This window comes from Maniola hyperantus, chromosome 8 (assembly GCF_902806685.2).
Source record: "Maniola hyperantus chromosome 8, iAphHyp1.2, whole genome shotgun sequence".
NCBI lineage: Eukaryota > Metazoa > Arthropoda > Insecta > Lepidoptera > Nymphalidae > Maniola > Maniola hyperantus.
Genome location: NC_048543.1, coordinates 4,424,108 through 4,446,088, shown reverse-complemented (window position 1 = coordinate 4,446,088; position 21,981 = coordinate 4,424,108). Strand labels below are relative to the sequence as shown.

At 36.4% G+C, this 21,981-nt stretch overlaps 1 protein-coding gene across 1 annotated transcript in view; it reads left to right on the top strand.

Moving 5' to 3' along the window:
* The window catches only part of LOC117984518 (uncharacterized), an 84,968-nt gene that overhangs the window by 19,325 nt on the left and 43,662 nt on the right, over positions 1–21,981 (top strand). The gene's annotated exons all lie outside the window — the stretch shown is intronic.

The window sequence follows — 21,981 nt, the reverse complement described above, 5'->3', positions numbered from 1 at the left end:
TGAAGCTAGCATAAATCAAAGCTGCATCTGTTGATGCAGACACATCAACTTAGATGTGTCAACAACAGTAGGTAGACTTGATTTGATCTACGAGTTAAATCCCAAGTTATATATCGTCGACTGCAACTGGGCTAAAGGCTCTAGAGACGGTCGATAGTTGCCCGACAAGTCAGTCGACAAAATCAGTACCCATATTATAAATGCGAAAATGTGTTTGTTTGTTGGTTTATCCTTGAATCACGTCGCAACGGATCATCCGATTGACGTGATTTTTTGCATGGGTATAGTTCTGATAGTCTAGATAGACACGGCAACTCCCATATATAAATTACAGGTTCATTATGGTCGCCGTCGACTGAGTTGCCGGGTGACTAGTCGACCGTGCGTAGGTTTGGGAATTCCATAACATCTTTTCGTCCAAAATCCTTCAGCTCGATTAGTGCGTGTGGGTGCCATTACCGCCATTGATGAAGTATACCTAAGCTCCGAAACATGGGCAGAATTTTCCGCTAGGTAATCAGGGGGAAGTGCAGAGAGTTACAAAAACCCGGCAGGATATTTGCACATCGAGCTTTTAGAAAGAGAAAACGGTTTTGTAGAGCGGTGTCTCTGTTGTTGACACCGACAATACGTCACATAGGTATGACTGACAGCGACAACGCTCTATGAAGCCGAAATCTCCTTCTAAAGTTTGATGTGCAATACTCGTATTTCCTGCCGGGTACTGCATGCTTAATGTTATCAAATCCAAAATGAGAACTATAGAGCTAAAATATATCGCAACGAGTTGCGAAGCCATCGCTTTCAGATCAAGAGTGAGTAAGCATCTTTCATGCAAGCACGCTCCACCTTAGACTGTATCATTACTTTTTTTTTTAAATAGATATAGCGAGCAAAAGTTAAGAGATTACCGCCGCCCATGAACATTTGCAGCACCAGAGGAACCGCCGATGCGTTGCCGGGCTGTTAGGAATCTGTTGGTCCGCCCCTTGAATAACCTCATGTTGTAATCTAGTGGGAACACCGCCGATGGGAGTTGGTTCCATAGTTTGCATGTGCGTGGAAAGAAGGATCTGGCACAGCGGACGGTTGAAGTGCACCAGACACCCAGGTGGTGAGGCCGAGGGTGAAATTCCTTACGGTGGCGCGCGGTGCGGTTGTAGAAAAATGAGGGTGGAATGAGGTCAAAAAGCTCTTCAGAGCACTCCTCATTATAAAGGCGATAGAACACGCATATAGAGCTAACGTCTCTGTAGTGCTCCAGGCTTTCTAGCGAGCTGGTTAGTTTGGGATTACTTGCAAGCAGGTCTGATATTGCAGTCAAGCACTGCTCTATAAATTAAATTAAAGAAAAATTGCAACTCGAAAATAGAAATAATAAAAAATTGTAATTTGACTAGGTATAAATAAAATAAAATAAAAAGTAAGTAACAAGATAGGTGTTTAGAGCTATCATCGCCTCGAGTAAAAATAAGTCCTTTACATACATACTTACAGGTGGGTACAAAGCATTAATCGAAAGGATAGGATCGCAAGTTATTTGATTCGCAAACCCAATTGGGAAAACACAGCGTTAGGAGACCCACCGGCCACCTCCCGGGAAGGACGTGGACAAATGACCTGAAGCAAGTCTCTTGGAACTGTTAGATTCAAGTAATATTGTGTTTCATGGAGATCCTTACAAATTGGCCTGTGTATGGCCTGTGTTATGTGCAAACAACAAAAGACGAATTTGACACCATGAAATAGCGGTTCCAAATTCATTTTTCATCTTATTAATTTAAGGAATACTGATGTAGAATTACTGAAAGAAGAATTCGTCACTAATATTCAAAGTAAATCATAAAATTTTTCTATTTAAATTTTCGAATGCTAACTCTTGAATTATCATACAAATAACATAACTTCAAGCGCGAAGTACGAATAGGTTGTTGTCGTGAATATGTTAGACAAAATCAACTCAGAGGCATGAATAATTCATCAGTTACTCGTAGGTTATAGGTAGGAAGTAAAATTAAATGTTATTTTCCGCAGTGGGTATCGAAACTTCGAAAGTAGACTGCCGAACTATCCCGTGGAGTATTGAAATAATAATTACTCGTATTGTGGATAATAAACCGGCCAAGTGCGAGTCAGACTCGCGCACCGAGTGTTCCGTGCCTACTACAGAAGAAGTAAAACGGTAAGAATCACTTTTGTTAACGAACGGTAAAACTAACTTTGTTTGTGTGTGTATATATGTATATACCATAAAGGTACTAATATTATAAAGGCGAAAGTTGTATGTGTGTGTATATGTATGTATGTTGGTTACTCTTACACGCAAAAACTACTGGACGAATTTGACTGAAATTTGTAATAGAGATAGCCCGGAAAATTAAAGAGTTCCCGTGGGATTCAAAAACCTATGTATATCCACGCGGATGAAGTCGCGGGCATCATCTATATATGGTGATATAATATTATAACAGTAGTTATAAATACAACTACCGTTTATACGTATGGATAATTTACAATGTAACTGCAATAAAAATGCTTACAACAAAAACGTTACAAGTTACATCATGTGGACATACCCTTAATCTAAACCTGCCTTGAAAGCTATTAACGAGGAAATAGAAATAAATTGTGACTTTATTATAGAAAAATTGTTTTGTACTTTATTATTGACAGTCCTTTGCTTTAACTTCGACAAAGAAAGGAAAAAAATTAAATGAAACGTAAAAGCAATAAGGAAAAGAGTCACTCCAGTCGCTTCTACCGAGGAGAATAAAATTGGTGCATCTCGAGGACTTGTTGCAACCGTAATTGGGGTTTTAACTGCCTTTTTAAGTAATAAAATGTTGCCATTATTTAAAGTAATTAAATAAACTTGACCTGATATATAGGTACGAGGTGTGAGGCTATTTTCTGATTCATTGGAGAAGAAGCGGAAAAATATTGGTAGGCTTGAAAATGTAGTAGGTATAAGTCCCGCAAATGTCTCATTAACATAGAAATGACGTCATTTTGACGTCAGCGAAATAAAAATATACCATCAGCTCGAAACTTCAGTCTAGCGCTGACACGCGGTCACGGTCACGCGCATTAGCAATTTGCGGGACTTATACAGAAAGCTTACCGAGTGCCTAAAGACTAGTTCAGTAATAGTAATAACATGTACAACGAACGTCGGCGTCCGCACTCCTGTTAATCATACTCTTCTTCTTCCTTACCTTATCCCACGCTACGTGGGGTCGGCACAACATGTCATCTTCTTCCCTTGACTTCTGTCATCCGTCAACGTATTATCCTCCCCTTTGACACGCATATCCTCTTTCACGCAATCCATCCACCTTTTCTTTGTTCGTCTTCTCCTCTTTTTCATTCCACATGCATTTTTAACATTCTTCTAGTGACATACTCTATCGTCTGTTTTTAGGAAAATAGATAAGTTATAGAACAGATTATAGGCACAGATACTGTACTAAAGGCTGAAGCCACCTATACCTGTCTACTCAAATATTATTTTTTTATAAACGGGCTGCGTCCAAAGTAGATTACGTTCGTTGAAACATATTGAATGAATTAATTAATCAAAGAAATTAATGAAATGGTTTATAATTTGTTTGAATATGGGATGAGAAGGATAGGATACATTTATATCGCTGGACGACAATAATGTCGTTAATAGCTTGATAATATTAATTTATTATTAAAATGCTGTTTACGCCGAGGCTTTATTTAATGGACACGAGTGAATATTTACATCCTGATCCCTTACGTGTCTCTTTGAGCACGCCTGATCGTCAATCAGTTTATGTCCACATAAAATATTATAGGGAGGACAAGATTAAACGGTTTATTTGTAGTGAAACTAAAAATGAAACCAAGAAATTATAAATGTGATTATTCTATTCTAATTTCGCTGCATTAACATTAGCTAGTGGGGGGTCTTCCAACGCTGCGTCTAAGACCCCCCACTAGGTGGACGGATGACATCATACGAGTCACAGGGAGCCCCTGGATCCAGGCGGCGCAAGACCGTGGCGTGTGGAAGTCCCTACAACAGACCTATGTCCAGCAGTGGACGTCTATTGGTTGATGATGATGAACATTAGTCTATCTAATATTCTTTTTTATTTTCTAAACGACCGGAAATCAAACAAATATGTATTTTAAATACCACGTAGGTACTTATTTAAAACACACCGAAAAGAATAAATTTAATTAACTATAGATATGAGAATAGGTACTATATTTAGGAATAGTGCCCACCGACTTGCCCACCGGCAAACTTTTTTCGACAGAGACTATAATTATTGTCTATTTTAGTATCAACGAAAATGGAGACCACCTTGTTAAAAGACCGACAAGAAAGCAAGATATAGCGACCCACATCGGAAAACGCAAGGTTAGGAGACCCCACACTGGGTGGAAAACTGATCTCAAGTGAGTCTCTGGACACCTTGTAAGAGACCTTGCGTCCAGCTGTTTACTTCTATCAGTAAATTGACGACGTGTGAAGACGATATTGGATCCGAAATTTTAACTTGTTGGCACTTTAATTAAAAATAGTTTAAGTTGCTCGTAAATTGCTAACTTTTGCTAGCGCAAGTTCGTACCTTAAACAGTTTAGCTTTGGTCTAACTACAGTCTAACTCCGAAGTATCGGATTCTGCTAGTCTTTAGAGCTTATACATATTTTAGACTTAGTCGGCGACTGCGTCCACATGGATTTAGGTTTTTTTAATCCTAGTGGGAACTTACCTTTCTCGGAATATAAATATAATTTAATTGTCCTAGAGAAAATTTATTCTTTTAAAACATACTAAGAAGGCACTGTGTTCCAAGATATAAATACCTATTACTAAGTAAGTACTATTTTTGACAATAATATATTTATAAAATAGTACCTTAGTTTTTCGATTAGTAATGGATTCTATATTAAGTACCTACACAGTTATTAAGTACAAACTCAAAGCATTTAATCAACAAAATGGGTAATGGCATGTCATTGTGTTGAATCTGTATGATAATGATGTAGTGATAACCTAATTACGTAAACTTAAAAGTGAAAAGTGTGAGGGTTCCTAACGCGCCCGTCTGAGAAGAAGCCCACAAACTCAGCCGGATATTGCTTTTATTATCACCATTACACAATATCTCTTAAACTACAGTCTGTGGTTTTCCCGGTACAGTACCTAAGTGTTAGGTGCTCTAACTGCAAGTAAAACTAAGCGCAATGCAATTGACAAGTCTACCGCAGCTCACACAACCAACTATCCCAGTTCCCTGCGTTTAATTTTGTTACCCAACGTACAAGTTAGTAGCATTACTGTAAAAAAAAGACTACAATAGGGTCTTGGACTGTAGTAATAAAATGACGGAATTTTTTGTATAGCGGTAGTTTATGGTGCTAGAATTCATTATTAAAGAAAGTAATTTAAAAAAAATCGTGAAATTCATTCATTTTTAAAACAATTATCTAATTATTATTATAAATGTCAAGCTTAAAATTAATTAATGTTTTAAAAATGGCGTAAACGACAAATATTTTTTAGTTTTTTAACATAACATAAAAATCGAGTAATTTCTTCCGTAGTAAACTTCATCGTGACGTTCATGTTAAAAATAAATTAAAATTATGATTTTTTTAAATTATTCTCTTTAATAATGAATTCTAACCTCATAAACTACCGCTATACAAAAAATCACATCATTTTATTACCACAGTCCAAGACCCTATTTTGCTCACACAATTTCTGTGCGCTTGTCGTAATTCTTTCACTCTACACATCTTATATAGAAAGGTGGGAAAAAACGAGAAGTAGTGTAATAAACAGCCATTTATCATTTTCAACGTGAAAGGGTTCCGTCGACCCTCCCACAGACAAAGCGAAGAAAGAAAGTTTGCGAACGTGATGTAGGTTACATTTAACACCGATACCCAAATTCGGGGTTAAAACATCAATATTGAATTCGAATAGGTATTTTTGAAGCATCGAACCTTCTGAGTTAACAAAATTCGTTACCAGATTTGGGATTGGATATTGTATAGGTATAGTACCTAGCAAGCGTAGGTACTTTGCGGAAGTCCATATACAAGGAACAACAAACTTAATTCACTATTTTTTATAATTTTTATAGTGTTTTACCTACACTTCAAGAAAATTTCTAAATAATTTTAAATACATTTTAAAAATTGCGGACCGGCAGGAATCGAACCCGCGACTCCTGGGATCGTGCCCGACGCTCTGACCACTAAGCCAGTACTGCCAGTGACGAAATTTGTGATATGTATGTTCTAGTAGCGACACTTTGCAGCTATCGAAAATCAAGCATAGGCCACTCGCCCTCGTGAAATGAGAACTGTACTGACATTTAAAGCCACTTTTCTTGTGGCAAAGAGATACTCTCGAGGCTTTGTTAGTGAGCGTTAAAGTTTTAATACCTAGAGCTTTGAAGAAAGAAGCAACTATTATTGCCTCATTCATGTTGAAAAGGTTCGTTTATAAAAGAAAGTTACAGAAAGAGCGTGCTGGACCAATTTTAGCTTTCAACCATAATGTACATTTATCATTATTCATGGCGACCTCGCCCAGGAAAGCGCAGGGTTGGAAGACTCCCCAATGAATGCAATGAAGAGTTGCAATGAGCCGCTACGAGAGACCTATCGGTTGTTGATAATGATTATGACGAAGTCGCGGACATCATCGAGTATGTTATCATCACATCACACTTCACATCACATTCACACTAATATTATAAAGGCGAAAGTTTGTGTGTGTGTGTGTGTGTGTGTGTGTGTATATTGTGTGTGTGTGTATGTGTGTATGTTTGTTACTCTTTCACGCAAAAACTACTGAACGGATTTGGCTGAAATTTGGAATGAGCATAGATTATACTCTGGATTAACACATAGGCTACTTTTTATCCCGGAAAATCAAAGTGTTCCCACGGGATTTTGAAAATCTAAATCCACGCGGACGAAGTCGCGGGCATCGGCTAGTAAAAATATATTTTTTTCACTTAAAAACTGCGCCCATACTCCATAGCGCTCGCCCACATCGGGTTAGCACGGGGGCTGTCCGGGTGTGTGGGGCCTTCCCTCCCCGATTGTCATCTCCACCTGTCGCCTACTATAGATACTTAACTGTTTGAACTTCAAATCGGTTTGTAGGAATTCTGCTACAAAGGGCTTAAAATTATAATCTTAATTATAAACATTATCTTATACTTAAGTACCTACTAATTGTTAGATTAGGCTTAGGCTTCAATGGTTCCTTTGAACCTTTAGAACGCTGTGATTTCTCAACAGTTTGGCCACTGAGTCTTGTTTAGCTCTAAGTACTTATTCGGTAATTTTCGTCTAAGTTACCGCTGTGAAATCATTAATTATTTTGTGTGAGATGACTGACTGACTGGTTTTGACCAAACTAAATATATAAAAGGAAAAGGTGACTCACTGACTGGCTGATCTATCAACACACAGTTCAAACTACTGGACGGATCGGGCTGAAATTTGGTACGCAAACACCTAGCTATTATGACGTAAATATCCGCTAAAAAGTAAACTAAAAATTCCGCTCCTAATGGGGTAAAATAGGGCTTTGAAATTTTGTGTAGTCACGCGGACGAAGTCGCGGGCATAAGCTAGTATCTAATACATTTAATTAGGTACCAATTAAGTACGCCAAAACAACGGTATAGCACTGGTAACTCGATATAGGTACGCGACCCTCGCATGAAAATATTTCTATCGGATTAACAGACACAAATAGGTATTTTTATAAGAAACTCGACCATTAATTGAAATATCGCTTTCTTTTAAAATGAAAGCATAATTTCTGAGATGTTTTTCTCCCGCAGTCTGATAGGTACTTTGTCAAATATAATACTCTTCATTTTTCTCGCTCTAGAACATTAAAAGAAAACGAGTGGTTTAAAATAGCAATTTTTTAGCTGTGATTAAATATGAAATTGTAATTATGTCGCATTTAATGGTTTATTCTAACACATTTATTAAGTTTCAGTTTCGTACTGTAGGTACCTATTTGTTTTAATGTTACGATTTTTTTTTAATGCGTCTGATGGGTTTATGTAATTTCCATGATAATAAGTACCTAATGTGAACTTTAAATAGCCATCTTCTAGGCAAGCGTGCTCCATATTAGGCTGCATCATCATTTGCCACCAGGTCTGAATGCAGCCAAGCGCTGGTGTATAATATTTAAAAAAATCTTATCTAGTCGAATGAGAAAAGAATGGCTTCCCCCATAGCACAGGGGATCATAATTTGGGGGCCAGAACTTAGCTAGGTACTGTTTTTTATAATTTTGTGTCACTCTTTATCATTATGAATCACCTCATTATTTATTCTTAATGTTTTATGTACCTATTTATATATTTTTGCACATGCATGTTAGATATCCTAATATGCATGACGATGTTTAAAAGTTTTTTCATGAATACATACTTTACTTTTACTTTATTATATTACGCTGTTACTTCAGACTGAGGGAGTTTCGTCTCGAGAGTACCTAAATAATATAAAATAACACAATTAAATACACACACAGATCTAAGTACCTGAAGTGACTGGTATCAATGATGTTTTGTTAAATCGGCCCAAATAATAGACCTCATACAAAGCGAGTAAACGTCACAACGTTTAGTACGATTTCTAAAAGCAATAATTTACACGAAACTGCTGACGGTTTCCGTTGGTAAGCAGTACAGTTAGTACAAGATTGAACAATGCATTTATCGTTTATCGTTTCGTTTACTCCTCACGGTCAATGTTTACGTATTGTCCGGCAGTATGAGTTGGCCATAACAGTCAGTATTGGACTCATCGAGTAAAAGAAATAGTAAACGTGATGGTCCAACTCTCGCCACAATTTGTCTCTCTTACACGTTCGCAAAAAAAGGGGGACAGATATACGCTGCCATTTTGTTGAGTTTGGCATTTATTATTTCGTTTATTGACGTTTTTGACAGATTGACAATGACAGATTGACAGCGTGACAATGACAAACAAGTGACAGTCCACCACTTAGTCTATGGTGTGTGTGTCTATGGTAATTTGTCTTGAGATATGTTGTGGCCGTATGGTAATAATTAAATGCGGCAACGGTGAAAGATGTTTATTGAGAGCCGGCTTATGATCTACTCTCCCGCTTATGGACTAACAATACTAATAAAGAAATCTTACATACTATTGTTTTAATCTTATTGCTTAACTACCTAACCTACATAATTTTGCATCACCTCTCTTTCAATCCGATGTGCAGGCAACCTAATTCGATATATTGAGGAGTTGCATTTTTATGTTACTTAAACTGACAATTCGTACATATTACAACTCCCCTGAAAATGTATGCGGTTACCCCTCCCCTTAAAAGAAAAAAAAATTTTAGACGCTACATCGAATCAGAAGAAAAGATGATGACAATTCACAAAAATAAAATCTTATGCTAAATAAAATTAAAATTATGTAAGGAAACATTTTTTTTTTATCGTTACTTCCTGTGCTCAAGTGCAATTTATCTTATCTCTTACTTCGTATGGGCATACTTTCAACTTTACTTATAAATAGAAAAATCGTTATCTATTAAGTGCAAAGTCAAGGATTTAACTTATACAAAAGTTTCGAAAAAATCTCATCATAATAAAATAATTTCAAAATAGAATCATAGGTATTAGATATGTAGAAGCTGAGATATCGATTTCACAAATCGACTTCAAAAGATTCTTTGACCTATCAAATCGTCCTCATCATCAGTATACAGCTGCTGTCGTAGCATCGTCGCAAAACAGTAAATATAAGGTTTCTATTCCATAACCCACAAGATTACCTATTATTGAACATCTCATTCTCAGGTATTTATATTTCCTGGACAGTCAAAATAAATCTCTCCTAGTCTTCATCTTCCTTTCAAGTTACTTCTTCACATAATACAAATAAATAAACAAATCAACAAACGCGGCGCGTACTCTCCTAATTAATATTTAACATAACATGCTTGCAAGCATTTTTCATAAGACTTATAGTCTTCATCAAACTTATTTCTTTCAATAAGTATTTCAATAACATTCAACTTTTCATAAAAATTCTAGGTCTTTCACTAACACCAGCGCGGTAGATAATGATCAAGAGTCTAGACAAATATATAGTTGAATGAGGAGGTACTAAATATGCGCAAAATATCGCGTTCAAACAAATAAATAACAATCATCTTCCTACGTCAGTATGTCTCAATCCCAAAATAAATATTGTATATTTTATACCTAGCACTTCTTCAGCCGAAGGGTGATCAAGCCTTTGGTTTGCAAAGTCCTGATTTGTCAAAGCCGGTATAGTCTTATATCGTCAAAACTAGCACGAAACTAGACGAAAAACGTCTGTAAGGAAAAATTTCTCCTTATTTCATATTCATTTCCTTGTATTTGCAAATTGCATCTCGAGCAAAACCATTGTCTCGTATAACAATACAAAATGTTCGGGTACGCGTGTGTCGTTGACCACGCGATGACACCGTTATAATTCTCTGAATTATTATATTTCGATTTTAACACCGAATATTTACGAATTAAGTAAGTATCTACTTATTCATTTATTAATTATCTATTATTATTTTAAACTATCCTACACACTATATAAAATCTTACAAATGAAGCACGAAGGGAACTTATGAGTAGATAGTGGAGCAAGTATTATTTATTATTTAAAAAAATTACCAATATTCTTCTATCCTATACGTACAAAATTAAATTATCTACCCAAAAAAAAATACAATACCTACACATTCTACCTATTTGCCCATTACGAGAGATAAATTGCACTTACTTTAACTGTTAGCGACGCATTTCAATAGTCAATTTCGTGACCGCCGTGTAGTCGCCGTCGTCATCAGGACAGGTTTTGGTCATCAGGTCCGGAGGTCTGGAGTCTGCGCCTCTTCTTTACTGCATCTTAATGGGCCGGGAAAACCCTGGACTCCTCGAACTGGGCCGGGAATACCCTGGACACCTCCTAGTTTTGGCCGGGATAACCCTGGACGCACGATGATGCTGGGCCGATCAATGAAGCTTGAGATTGTCTTCTGTTCATAAGCGATTCATTTTTGGGCTTATTTCTTGATGTTAGTGTTTCTTGATTTTTAATACAGGCCGTGGAATTTTTATTTCTTCTTTTTGTTTTAATTGAGTCTTGAATCTTGATGTTCTTTTGAAAATTTTGTAGTCTTCTTCTTGATCGGTGCCCAGCCGGTGCACGCACTTAGATTAGGCATGCACCGACTGGCAAGGGTCGCCATGAGATATGTTGTGGCCGTATGGTAATAATTAAATGCGGCAACGGTGAAAGATGTTTATTGAGAGCCGGCTTATGATCTACTCTCCCGCTTATGGACTAACAATACTAATAAAGAAATCTTACATACTATTGTTTTAATCTTATTGCTTAACTACCTAACCTACATAATTTTGCATCACCTCTCTTTCAATCCGATGTGCAGGCAACCTAATTCGATATATTGAGGAGTTGCATTTTTATGTTACTTAAACTGACAATTCGTACATATTACAGTCTAAGATCACTAAAAACCTCAAGAAACTTGTGTCCAGAGCCAAATTTTCATCAGATTAAAAAAAAAGTTACCGCTTTCTAGTCTGTTACTCTGTCATTGTCAGTAAAAAAATAAATCAAAACAAACCAACGAAACCAACATAACCTTTTATCATAACTGAAACTGAGAGTTGAGACTGAAACAAACGGAACAATCGCTTTAGTTTTAACTAGAAAACTGAAGTTTTACTGATTATTAGGTATATATTATTGTACGTAATACAACTTTGTAGAAACAACTTCGACAAGGAAGCTGACAGAAAAATAAGCTGGGCTGGGCAGCATTTGGAAAATTGCGTCAAGTCTTCAATTCGTCGATACCCCAAAGCCTAAAGACGAAAGTCTTTAATGAATGTGTCCTACCTGTGATGACGTATGGTGCTGAAACGTGGACACTGACAGTTGGCCTTGTCCACAAGTTCAAAGTCGCTTAGCGGGCTATGTTGGGTAACTCTGAGGGACAAAATCCGTAACAACGAAATCCGTTGGATGACCAGAGTGACTGACATAGCCCAACGAATTAGAAATCTGTACTGGCAGTGGGCAGGCCACGTCTGCCGCAGAACCGATGGGGCAGACGTGTTCTGAAGTGGAGACCGCGTATCAGCAAGCGCAGTGTGGGACGACCTCCAACCCGCTGGACTGACGACCTTAAGTAAGTTTACTCTCTCTCTTCGGATCACGCTCACATAATGTACTAATTACTAGGTAATACAAATCTCTTGATCTGAATTCTGACACATAGACAAGTGGCCAGGTTTGAAGAGTATAGTTAAATCATAACATAACTTCATATGTACCTACCTACTTAAATAATTACTGTCTACTAGGTACCTAGCATTAAATGAGTTCAAAAAGGGCTGAGCCATCATTAATAATTATATTTGTTAGAACAGTTTTGACTACTGACCGCTTGATAAATGACAACACATTTTAGACATAATCTTGTGGTACACTGAAGTTAAAGTTGCAATAAAACATCTAGGTAATCTATTACAGAAAGGCAACTCTTTAATAATCAATTCAGTTTTCTTTGTTTAAGACATGTAATTAAGTTCGGGACCTTGAGTTTGAGCTGTATTTTAGTGTATGTATAAAGGTTATCTGTCTATCTATCTGCTGGCTTTTTACAGCTCATCCGTTCAACCAATTTTGACAAAAGGTACAAAGATCTTTCATCCTGGGGATGGATATAGCCTATTTTTAAATAAACTAGGCTCTGAAAATCGAACAGTTCCCACAAGATAAATGAAGTTGCGAGTATAAATTATTTAGTGTGGAGCTTTGTTACATGCTGGAGAAGGAGATAGGCTACTTTTACCCTTTAAATCAGCGCGGATAAAGTCACGGGCATCATCTACTTATTAATTAATATTATAAATAAAACTTAGACCTCATTAAGATAGATAGTAAAATAAGAAGAATAGTTCTTGTCTAATTAGCAATTTAAAAAATTAAAGATCAATAATTTCTATTTTTTCAGTGATAACTGTGGACCAGTTAGTTACGTTATGTTAACAGCCTGTGAATGACCACACCACCTGCCTAATCCACTTTGTTAGAAGAATGCAAGTTGATTTTGCTGCATCAAGACTACACTCTACAGAATCCTCATAAGTCATCTAAGTGCAGTAACACTGCGCAACAAACTACAGTTTTATAACAATATAAAAATTTAATAGTAAATAAAATGTTTTTTGTCTCTGCTTTTCTATTATGAACATAGTGTTTTTATAGCTAGTCATGCCATAAGATTCTTTTATAGGCATTTTAATTCATACCTACATACAACGGGCTAGCTTTTGAGACTTGCCGCCTTGATGGAGAAAAGAAGAGGAGATAGGGACGTTCCGGAGTCTCTGGATTCATCCATACAAAACGTGAGTGAGTCTCTGGCTGAAGGAGTGAAGGGGTTGACTTACCCCGCCGCCCCCTACCGAGGCTGTTTTAAGTCAATGACAATTTTATCAAAATTAAAAATCATTTAAAAAAGTATACATCCCCGGCGGAAAATCACTCCTTCCAAGGGAATGATTTCCCTCCCCTCCCTTTTACCTCAGCTACCCCCATCAAGGCTGCACGTTTCAAAATGTTCATACAAATAAACAAAATTGAAAATTGCCTGTTACGTTCTCAATAAGCTCATAATTAAAAAAATTGTGAGCTAATCTTTGAAGTGTTGAACCGATTTTGATGAGACTTGGTGCACAAACAGTTGGGGACAGTGTGGCTAATTCTGTTAGACGAGGTCTAAATGTATTGCTATCCTTTTCTGCAGTGCAGGGAGCTTATGAAAGGAACAGCAATACACATAAACCTGTCATTTTAATTTAGTTTTGATCATAGATTCCCGGAAATATCCAGGCAGGCAAATTCCAGGATACTTTTTAACTATTATTAGTATCATCTGAAAACTTACTTTTTTTAGGATGAAATAAAACAAATTAAATTCTTTTGTTTAAATTTAAATTAGATACTATAAGTAGGTAGGTATGCGTATAAGTATTTTACATCAGCTGTAAAATTCATAAGGTGTATTTAAGTAGGTACATCATAAACAGTTCAAATTATATAGGTATTCTACAAGTCTGATGACCCCCAGGTTAGTTGCAGTCTTGACTCTTGAATTAAGTTAGGTTCTAGTGGCCCTAGCTTAGGTAGCTGGAAGATAGGCAACATAATCTGGTAAGTATAGGTTAGGTACCATAGATGATCTGCAACCTGAAAATAATAATTTATTTTAGAAAAATACTTAATATAATAAGCTAGCTAAATTTGGTAGGTAGGTCCATTTCATACAAAATTTTACTAACTTATACCCTTCTATACTAGATTGTGCCCGCGATTTTGTCCGCGAGGACTACACAAATTTCAATTAGATAGATCAGTCAGTCAGCTTTTCCTTTTTTATATATAGATAAATTAAGTACCTACTTTCTTGTTTGTGAATGGATGCAAGTAATGGTAGGTAGTAGGTAGGTATTTTCTGTTATTGTATGTATGTTTCTTAATATACCTGGTAGGTAGGTACCTACCTAGGTTTCTATTCTGGTGAAAAAATGGGTTGATTTTATCAGATGTAGGTACCAACTTATATGTATAATTGAATCATAAATTAATGTAAGTACCTAGGCACCTACTTAGTAGGAAATTTGAGCCACACGTTTGATGTACCTACCCATAAGGCTTAGAATAATATTATGTAGGTATTAGGTACCTAGGTATAGGTAGGTAATAAATTGTGCATATCTTACCTTTGCCTCAATGATCAAGGTGTGACATACTCTTTGTGATCGATCTTACAACGCTACAAGTAAATGCATTCTGCGAGCTATATGTATGGATGGCTATCGCTGCACAAAATGATTCATCCGAGATGCACTATTATCATTATCTATCATTTTAGCCTGTGGATGTCTGTCTTCTACATCCAATCATCGCTGCACAAAATGATTCATCCGAGATGCACTATTATCATTATCTATCATTTTAGCCTGTGGATGTCTGTCTTCTACATCCAATCATCGCTGCACAAAATGATTCATCCGAGATGCACTATTATCATTATCTATCATTTTAGCCTGTGGATGTCTGTCTTCTACATCCAGTCATCGCTGCACAAAATGATTCATCCGAGATGCACTATTATCATTATCTATCATTTTAGCCTGTGGATGTCTGTCTTCTACATCCAGTCATCGCTGCACAAAATGATTCATCCGAGATGCACTATTATCATTATCTATCATTTTAGCCTGTGGATGTCTGTCTTCTACATCCAGTCTTGAGGCATCCTCATTCAGCCACTTCACGTTAGGTACCTACTCTATAATATGAACGGTCCATCGGTCGGTACCCCACTAGGTACTTGTAGGTATGCTGTGGTACCAAATCTCAACTCAGTAGGAACGCAGGCATGGATTGTTCACTGCCACTTCAACTTGCTGGGTGGTTTCGACTATGTGAGAACCTGTTTCTTTGACGGATGCTCAACCAAGTACGACAGGCATGGATTGTTCACTGCCACTTCAACTTGCTGGGGGGTTTCGACTATGTGAGAACCTGTTTCTTTGACGGATGCTCAACCCAGTACGACAGGCATGGATTGTTCACTGCCACTTCAACTTGTTGGGGGGTTTCGACTATTTGAGAACCTGTTTCTTTGACGGATGCTCAACCCAGTACGACAGGCATGGATTGTTCACTGCCACTTCAACTTGCTGGGGGGTTTCGACTATGTGAGAACCTGTTTCTTTGACGGATGCTCAACCCAGTACGACAGGCAAGGATTGTTCACTGCCACTTCAACTTACGGGGGGGTTTGGGCTATGTGAGAACCTGTTTCTTTGACGGATGCTCAACCCAGTACGACATGCATGGATTGTTCACTGTCACTTCAACTTGCTGGAGGGTTTGGGCTATGTGAGAACCTGTTTCTTTGACCGATACACTGCGCACATCACAAATTACGCCGCTGAACCAAATTTAAGTTACACAATCACGACGGTTAGCTTTGACTACCTTCCCAAACATTCTCCTTGCCTCCGTGGGCAAATTAAGGCACTTCACTTATTAAATTTCATCATTTTGTTTAATTATCAATAAGCTTTCACGCTTCTCTCACCGAGTATTTTTTGGTGAGTTACAATTCGACTATCGACTCGTATCCATAAGCGAAAATGACGTCATTTACTAGTTTTAGGACGTCAAACTTAGGACTCGTACTGCCAAATTACTCGATATTGGTATTGGTGTAGGTAAACGCAAACCATTCTCGATGGTGACGTAGTTATGTGGTAATTGGTATCGTAAAGTTGAAAGCTATACTCGCAAACACTCGATCATCTTTAGTTCGCAATATTTCCGCTGTGTCGCTGCCTGTAGATGTATGGAAACAGTCGATTTCGACTTTGGTATTTTTAAAACTATGAAATCTTATACTAACTGTACAGTATTTAAGATAATCCATATACATTGTTAAACGAATATTAGGGTCGATTAACGACAAGGCGATGTTTACAACAAGATATTAAGGACGTTGTAATATATTATTCCGAAAGCATAATCCGCTGTCTTAAGTGCGGTCGCCAAGTTTTCTCACACAAATAATGGAGATTTCACAACATATTATTATACCTACTTTGTACAATTTTTAATACTTCATATAATTTTTATACAAAACTAGCTTATGCGCGCGAATTCGTCAGCAAATACCTAACCCCTATTATAGTTTTACCCTCTTAGGGGTTGAATTTTCAATAATCCTTTCTTAGCAGATGTCTATATCATAATAGCTATCAGCATGCCTTTCAGTCCAGTAGTTTGAGCTGTGTGTCGATAGATCAGTCAGTCAATCACCCTTAGAATAACAACTCGCAATCACCTTTTCCTTTTATATATTTAGACTACAGAACAAATGGATTTAGAGCTAGCGCATGCCAGCCCTTCGTTATTTTATAAAAGCTGAAAGTTTTTCTTAGTATTGTCCCCAATACAGAAAGGAACATTAAGCGACTATTAGGTTTGGATCATGGGGTGCCTTTGGGAGATAACAGGTGATAAAGTTGTGTTAAAAATATAACGTCAAAGTATAAAGTCTATTTTTTTATATTTTCTTCGGAATAGTATAATAACGTCACGCATTACCAGAAAGCATCGTGGAAACCCTCTGCTAGACACACTTAAAGCTTAACAATTTATTCAAGTTTAAGGGTGCCTGGCATGTGGTTGCAACGTCACTAACGAACTTTATATTTTGACGTAAGATTTTTTACTCTTTGTTACCTGCTATCTGCCAAAGCCATTATGAACCAAACTCAGAAACTTTCAGCTTTTATAAAATAATGTAGGTCTGGCACGCGTTAGCTCTCTCTCTAAAAGGTACATACAAATTATGGCTGCAGCACTATTCTATTTTTGCCTTATTAATTATTTCTCTTCTCGTGTCAACAGTCTATAAATACAATGGCAATAAAAAGAATACCCGCTGAGTTTGTTGTTGTATTCTCAGATGAGGGCGAGGTTGGAACCCTCGTAGCTTTAGTTTTCATTTGACGGAAATAAAATAATCACCATGCGACTTATAACGTTAACTATGGATTTTGGAAATATGGAAAAAGTTTATTTACTGTGTAAATAATATACATAATATTGTTTAAACATAAACTGCAAACAAAAGTTTCCTTTTTTGGATCATACGGTGCGTGAAGCAATGGATACTGAAAGTAGGTCTCATACCATAAGTCTTTTGAATGGATTTTTATATCTATCGGCCTTATGATACGAGTACTTGTATCTAATTGCTTCTTATTACTCATCCGTCCTGTATCCACCTAGCAGGGGGTCTTCAAACACTGAACTTTTCGATACGGGATCGCCCTGTCACCATCTTGACTTCAAGACGATCTGTATTTGTATTTGTATTTGTATTTTGTATTTATTTCGATTTAGACTCATTACAAGCGCTTACGAAAGTCAGATCGGCATAGAACAATACAATAATAAAATGATTGTACAAAATATGGCATATTATAATCTAGATAATACTAGTTAAAAATGGCATAAAAATTATTAAGTTACTCAAGCACCTTGTCGTATTTGGTAATAAATTGTCATAAATGCACTATAAAAAAAGAAAAAGATAGGTACTCAAGCAAGTACATAATCTTCATGTCAACATAATATTATAAATGTAATCAAATGTTATATTACAAGTACACAAGTACATATTTATTATCCCAGCTCGTTGAATAGCGTGTGCAGTGCTATATTTTCCATGCGTTTTTATCATCAATATAATCATTAATTTTGTAATAACTTTTTTTAATTAAAATTTCTTTTATTTTATTTTTAAATTGCCTATCAGAAAGGTCGGTTATATCCTTTGGAATCCCGTTGTAAAAGCGTATCGAACTGCCCATAAATGATTTACTCGTTTTAGACAACCTGAATACCTGCCCAGTTAACTTATGTTTGTTTCGCGTATTAAAGTGATGACAATCCGAGTTTTTCTTATACGATGGTAGATGTTTTCTAACGTACATAATATTCTCAAATATATAAAGTGAAGGCATAGTCATAATGCCGATATCTTGAAAAAAATGTCTTAGAGAATCCCTGGGCTTCATCTTATAAATGGCGCGAATAGCTCTTTTTTGGAGTAGAGATCCTGAACTAAGTGTCCTGTCTTTTATTTTACTTTAGTTTTGCAACTCGATGACTTATGATATAGTTACTTTAAGTGCCCCGTAAACGGTCAAACATGTTTGTCAAATACTACGTGTTCGACAAATTATTTGATCGTCTACAGTCGTGTTTGATGCATTTGTCAAACAAACTACGTGTTTGGAAATTTTTACGGCTGCGTTTGTCAAACAAACTACGTGTTTGGCAAATTTGATTGACGGCATGTTTGACAAACATGTTTGAGCATTTACGGGGCACTATTTATCCTTCGAATCTAGATCACGTAGAGAAACTTCGTAAATCTATCTCTCCATTGCCTACAGAGCGTCTCTGAGCTTTCTTATCACGCGTGTTTCAGACGTGTGGTTATTATCGGTAACACGCACGTTCAAAGAATTTACTTAGCGATTACATTAGATGTAGAGTAAAAAAATTGAAAAGGTTCCCAAGTCGACGGGTCGTTTTCTGCCACGAGGAAGGTATTAGAAGATTATACTTATAAGGATGAAGTTTCTAATGGATAAAGCTTGATATAAATAAATCCCAAGAAAGTTTTCGTCTACCTATTAAGAAAAAATTTTCACGTCACGCACAAAAATAAGTTTGTCCATCTTAATCCATACTAATATTATTAATGCGAAAGTCTGCCTGTCAGACAGCTAGTTTTTTAGAGCCCATCCGTTTAACCGATTATAACGACAGAGATAGCTTGCATCCCGGGGATGGATGCAGGTGTTGGTCTCGAAAAATCAATGAGTCCTCACGGGATTTTTTATAAACCTAAATCCAAGCTTACAAAGTCGCAGGCATTATCTAGTAGATACATTATATGAATTGATATAATCGGGTAGAAATAACGTGTTTTTTTACTGTAGACGGATTATTCGGTACATAAATAGAGGCCTATTCAGATTCTCTTCAACTATGAAGTTCTCTTATCAAATTATCTTGCGGCCTTCAGTAACCGCCTCTATTCTTGGGTAATTTCCTTAAAAAAGATTTTACTGTTTCTAATTTCCTTAAAAAGGGTTTTACTGTTTTTAATTAAATTAGCCGCACGCCTGGGATTCTTTTTTAAATAACGAAATGCAAATAATGTTTACTGAATTTTAAGAAAATACAATTATGCAAATTTCTTTTTAACTTGAAGCACAATAAAAATCAAAAAGTCGGTACTTTATTAATAACTAAGTAAAATATGATGCTTCCTACTTTGTTCGCGTGGATTCACGTTTCAAAATCCCGTAAAATCGTTTTATTTTCCGAAATAGAAGAGCTGTGAATTTGATTTTTGTATAAAAACTTTTAAAATTCGCTTAGTATTTCCATATAACCTTTTATATGGACACCTAATGTTTTTATCGTCAACAAATTTGTAAATTAGGTTCTAAGAATGTTAAATTTACATGAAACTGTCGACTCGAAGGTCTTAAAGGCTGATAAGATTTTCGTAAGCTACTTGAGCGAATGTTATGGCTTCGCCGAGAAGGGCACCAACAATACACAGACGCCCTCAGACTTTTAAGTATATCTAATTAGTTTTAGGATATCTTTAGGAGACTGGTCGGATTCATTAATATTAAAGGCGGCGTAGCACATATTATGAAACTAATGAGCTTAGTTAATGTTTTGGATTACAATAAAATTAGAGTGATTTAATAGCGTAAAAAGCTTGGAAAAAAGACATTTGATTTGACAAGCGCATTTTGACGATTCTAAAGTACCTACTTACATGAAAAAGTTTATTGGAATAAAAAAAATCTACTATATTATTATATTAGATATATTCTATTTCTATAATACACGGGCCATATTTGCGCTCTTTAATTATTAATATAATATAAAGGCGATCCGGAAACGTGTCACAGATAATTAATTAGGAATGTTACTTATTCGTTACAATGTTGATGTCAAGTTTATTCTTTAGTTTAGTTTAGTTTAATATACTTTATTGTACACCAAAAAATAAAATAAAAAAGACACAAAAAGAAACATGTAAAAGAAGAACATACAATCAGCGGCCTTATCGCTGTGAAGCGATTTCTACCAGGCAACTAGGTTGAAGAGGATTTAAGGGCTAGTGAAAACTGGGTTTAAGGTGTACGTAAGTTGTTAGGGAACATAAAGATAATAATTATAATATAAGTAATATGTATATTAATAGGCACAGAAATGCCTTAATAATAATATATAGATAAAGATATACACAGGTACATATATAATACATAATATATATACATATATTAATATATAATATAGTGATAGATGAATAATAAATATACAACAATAATATTATGAGTAATATTGATGTTTTAATTGTAGGATAATATATTTAATAATGTGTAATTACATAGAAGGGTTCTGACAGTTTAGATAGTGTTTATATACACGAGTCTTGAAAACGTTAAGAGACGGAGCTTGTCGTACCTGCTGAGGAAGGGCGTTCCATAGCCTGATTGCTGTCACAGTAAAGGAATCTGAATATAGCGCCGAGTTGTGTTTCGGGTAAGCAAGAATATCTATATTTGAGGATCGCTGAACGCGACCTAAGGAGCCAAAGGGTTTAAAACGTTCTTTCAGGTATATAGGAGAGCATGGGTCATTGAGAATGCCATAGAGACAGGCAAGAACGTGCGCATTCCGGCGATACCGAATATTGAGCCACCCTAGTTCGGAACGGAATTTTGAGATGTGATCGAACTTACGCAAACCAAATATATACCGAATGCATAGATTGAGTAGACGATCGAGTTTGTTCAGTAGCTCTTCTGTAAGGTCAGTGTAGCAAATGTCCGCATAATCTATAAGGGGGAGCAACAGAGAGTTAACAAGCACAAGTTTTGCCTTTGGGGGCAACATATTCTGCATCCGTTTAAGTGCGTGCATAGAAGCAAATACCTTCCGACTAATTTCCCCAACGTGAAAAGACCAGGAGAGACCTTGCGAGATATAAAGCCCTAAGTTTTTGACCTGAGTGGTGTATGGTAGATTTAAGTTGTTAAAGATGACAGGAGGAAGTGAATTTAAGTCCAGTTTTGAAACTTGCCTAGGTCTACCAATTAACATAACCTGTGTTTTAGAGGGATTCACGAGGAGACCATGGTTTCCGGTCCAGATACGGATCGCCTCTAGATCTCTATTGAGTTTCAGAATGGAGTCTAGCGCATTTTCAGCATTGAATGAAA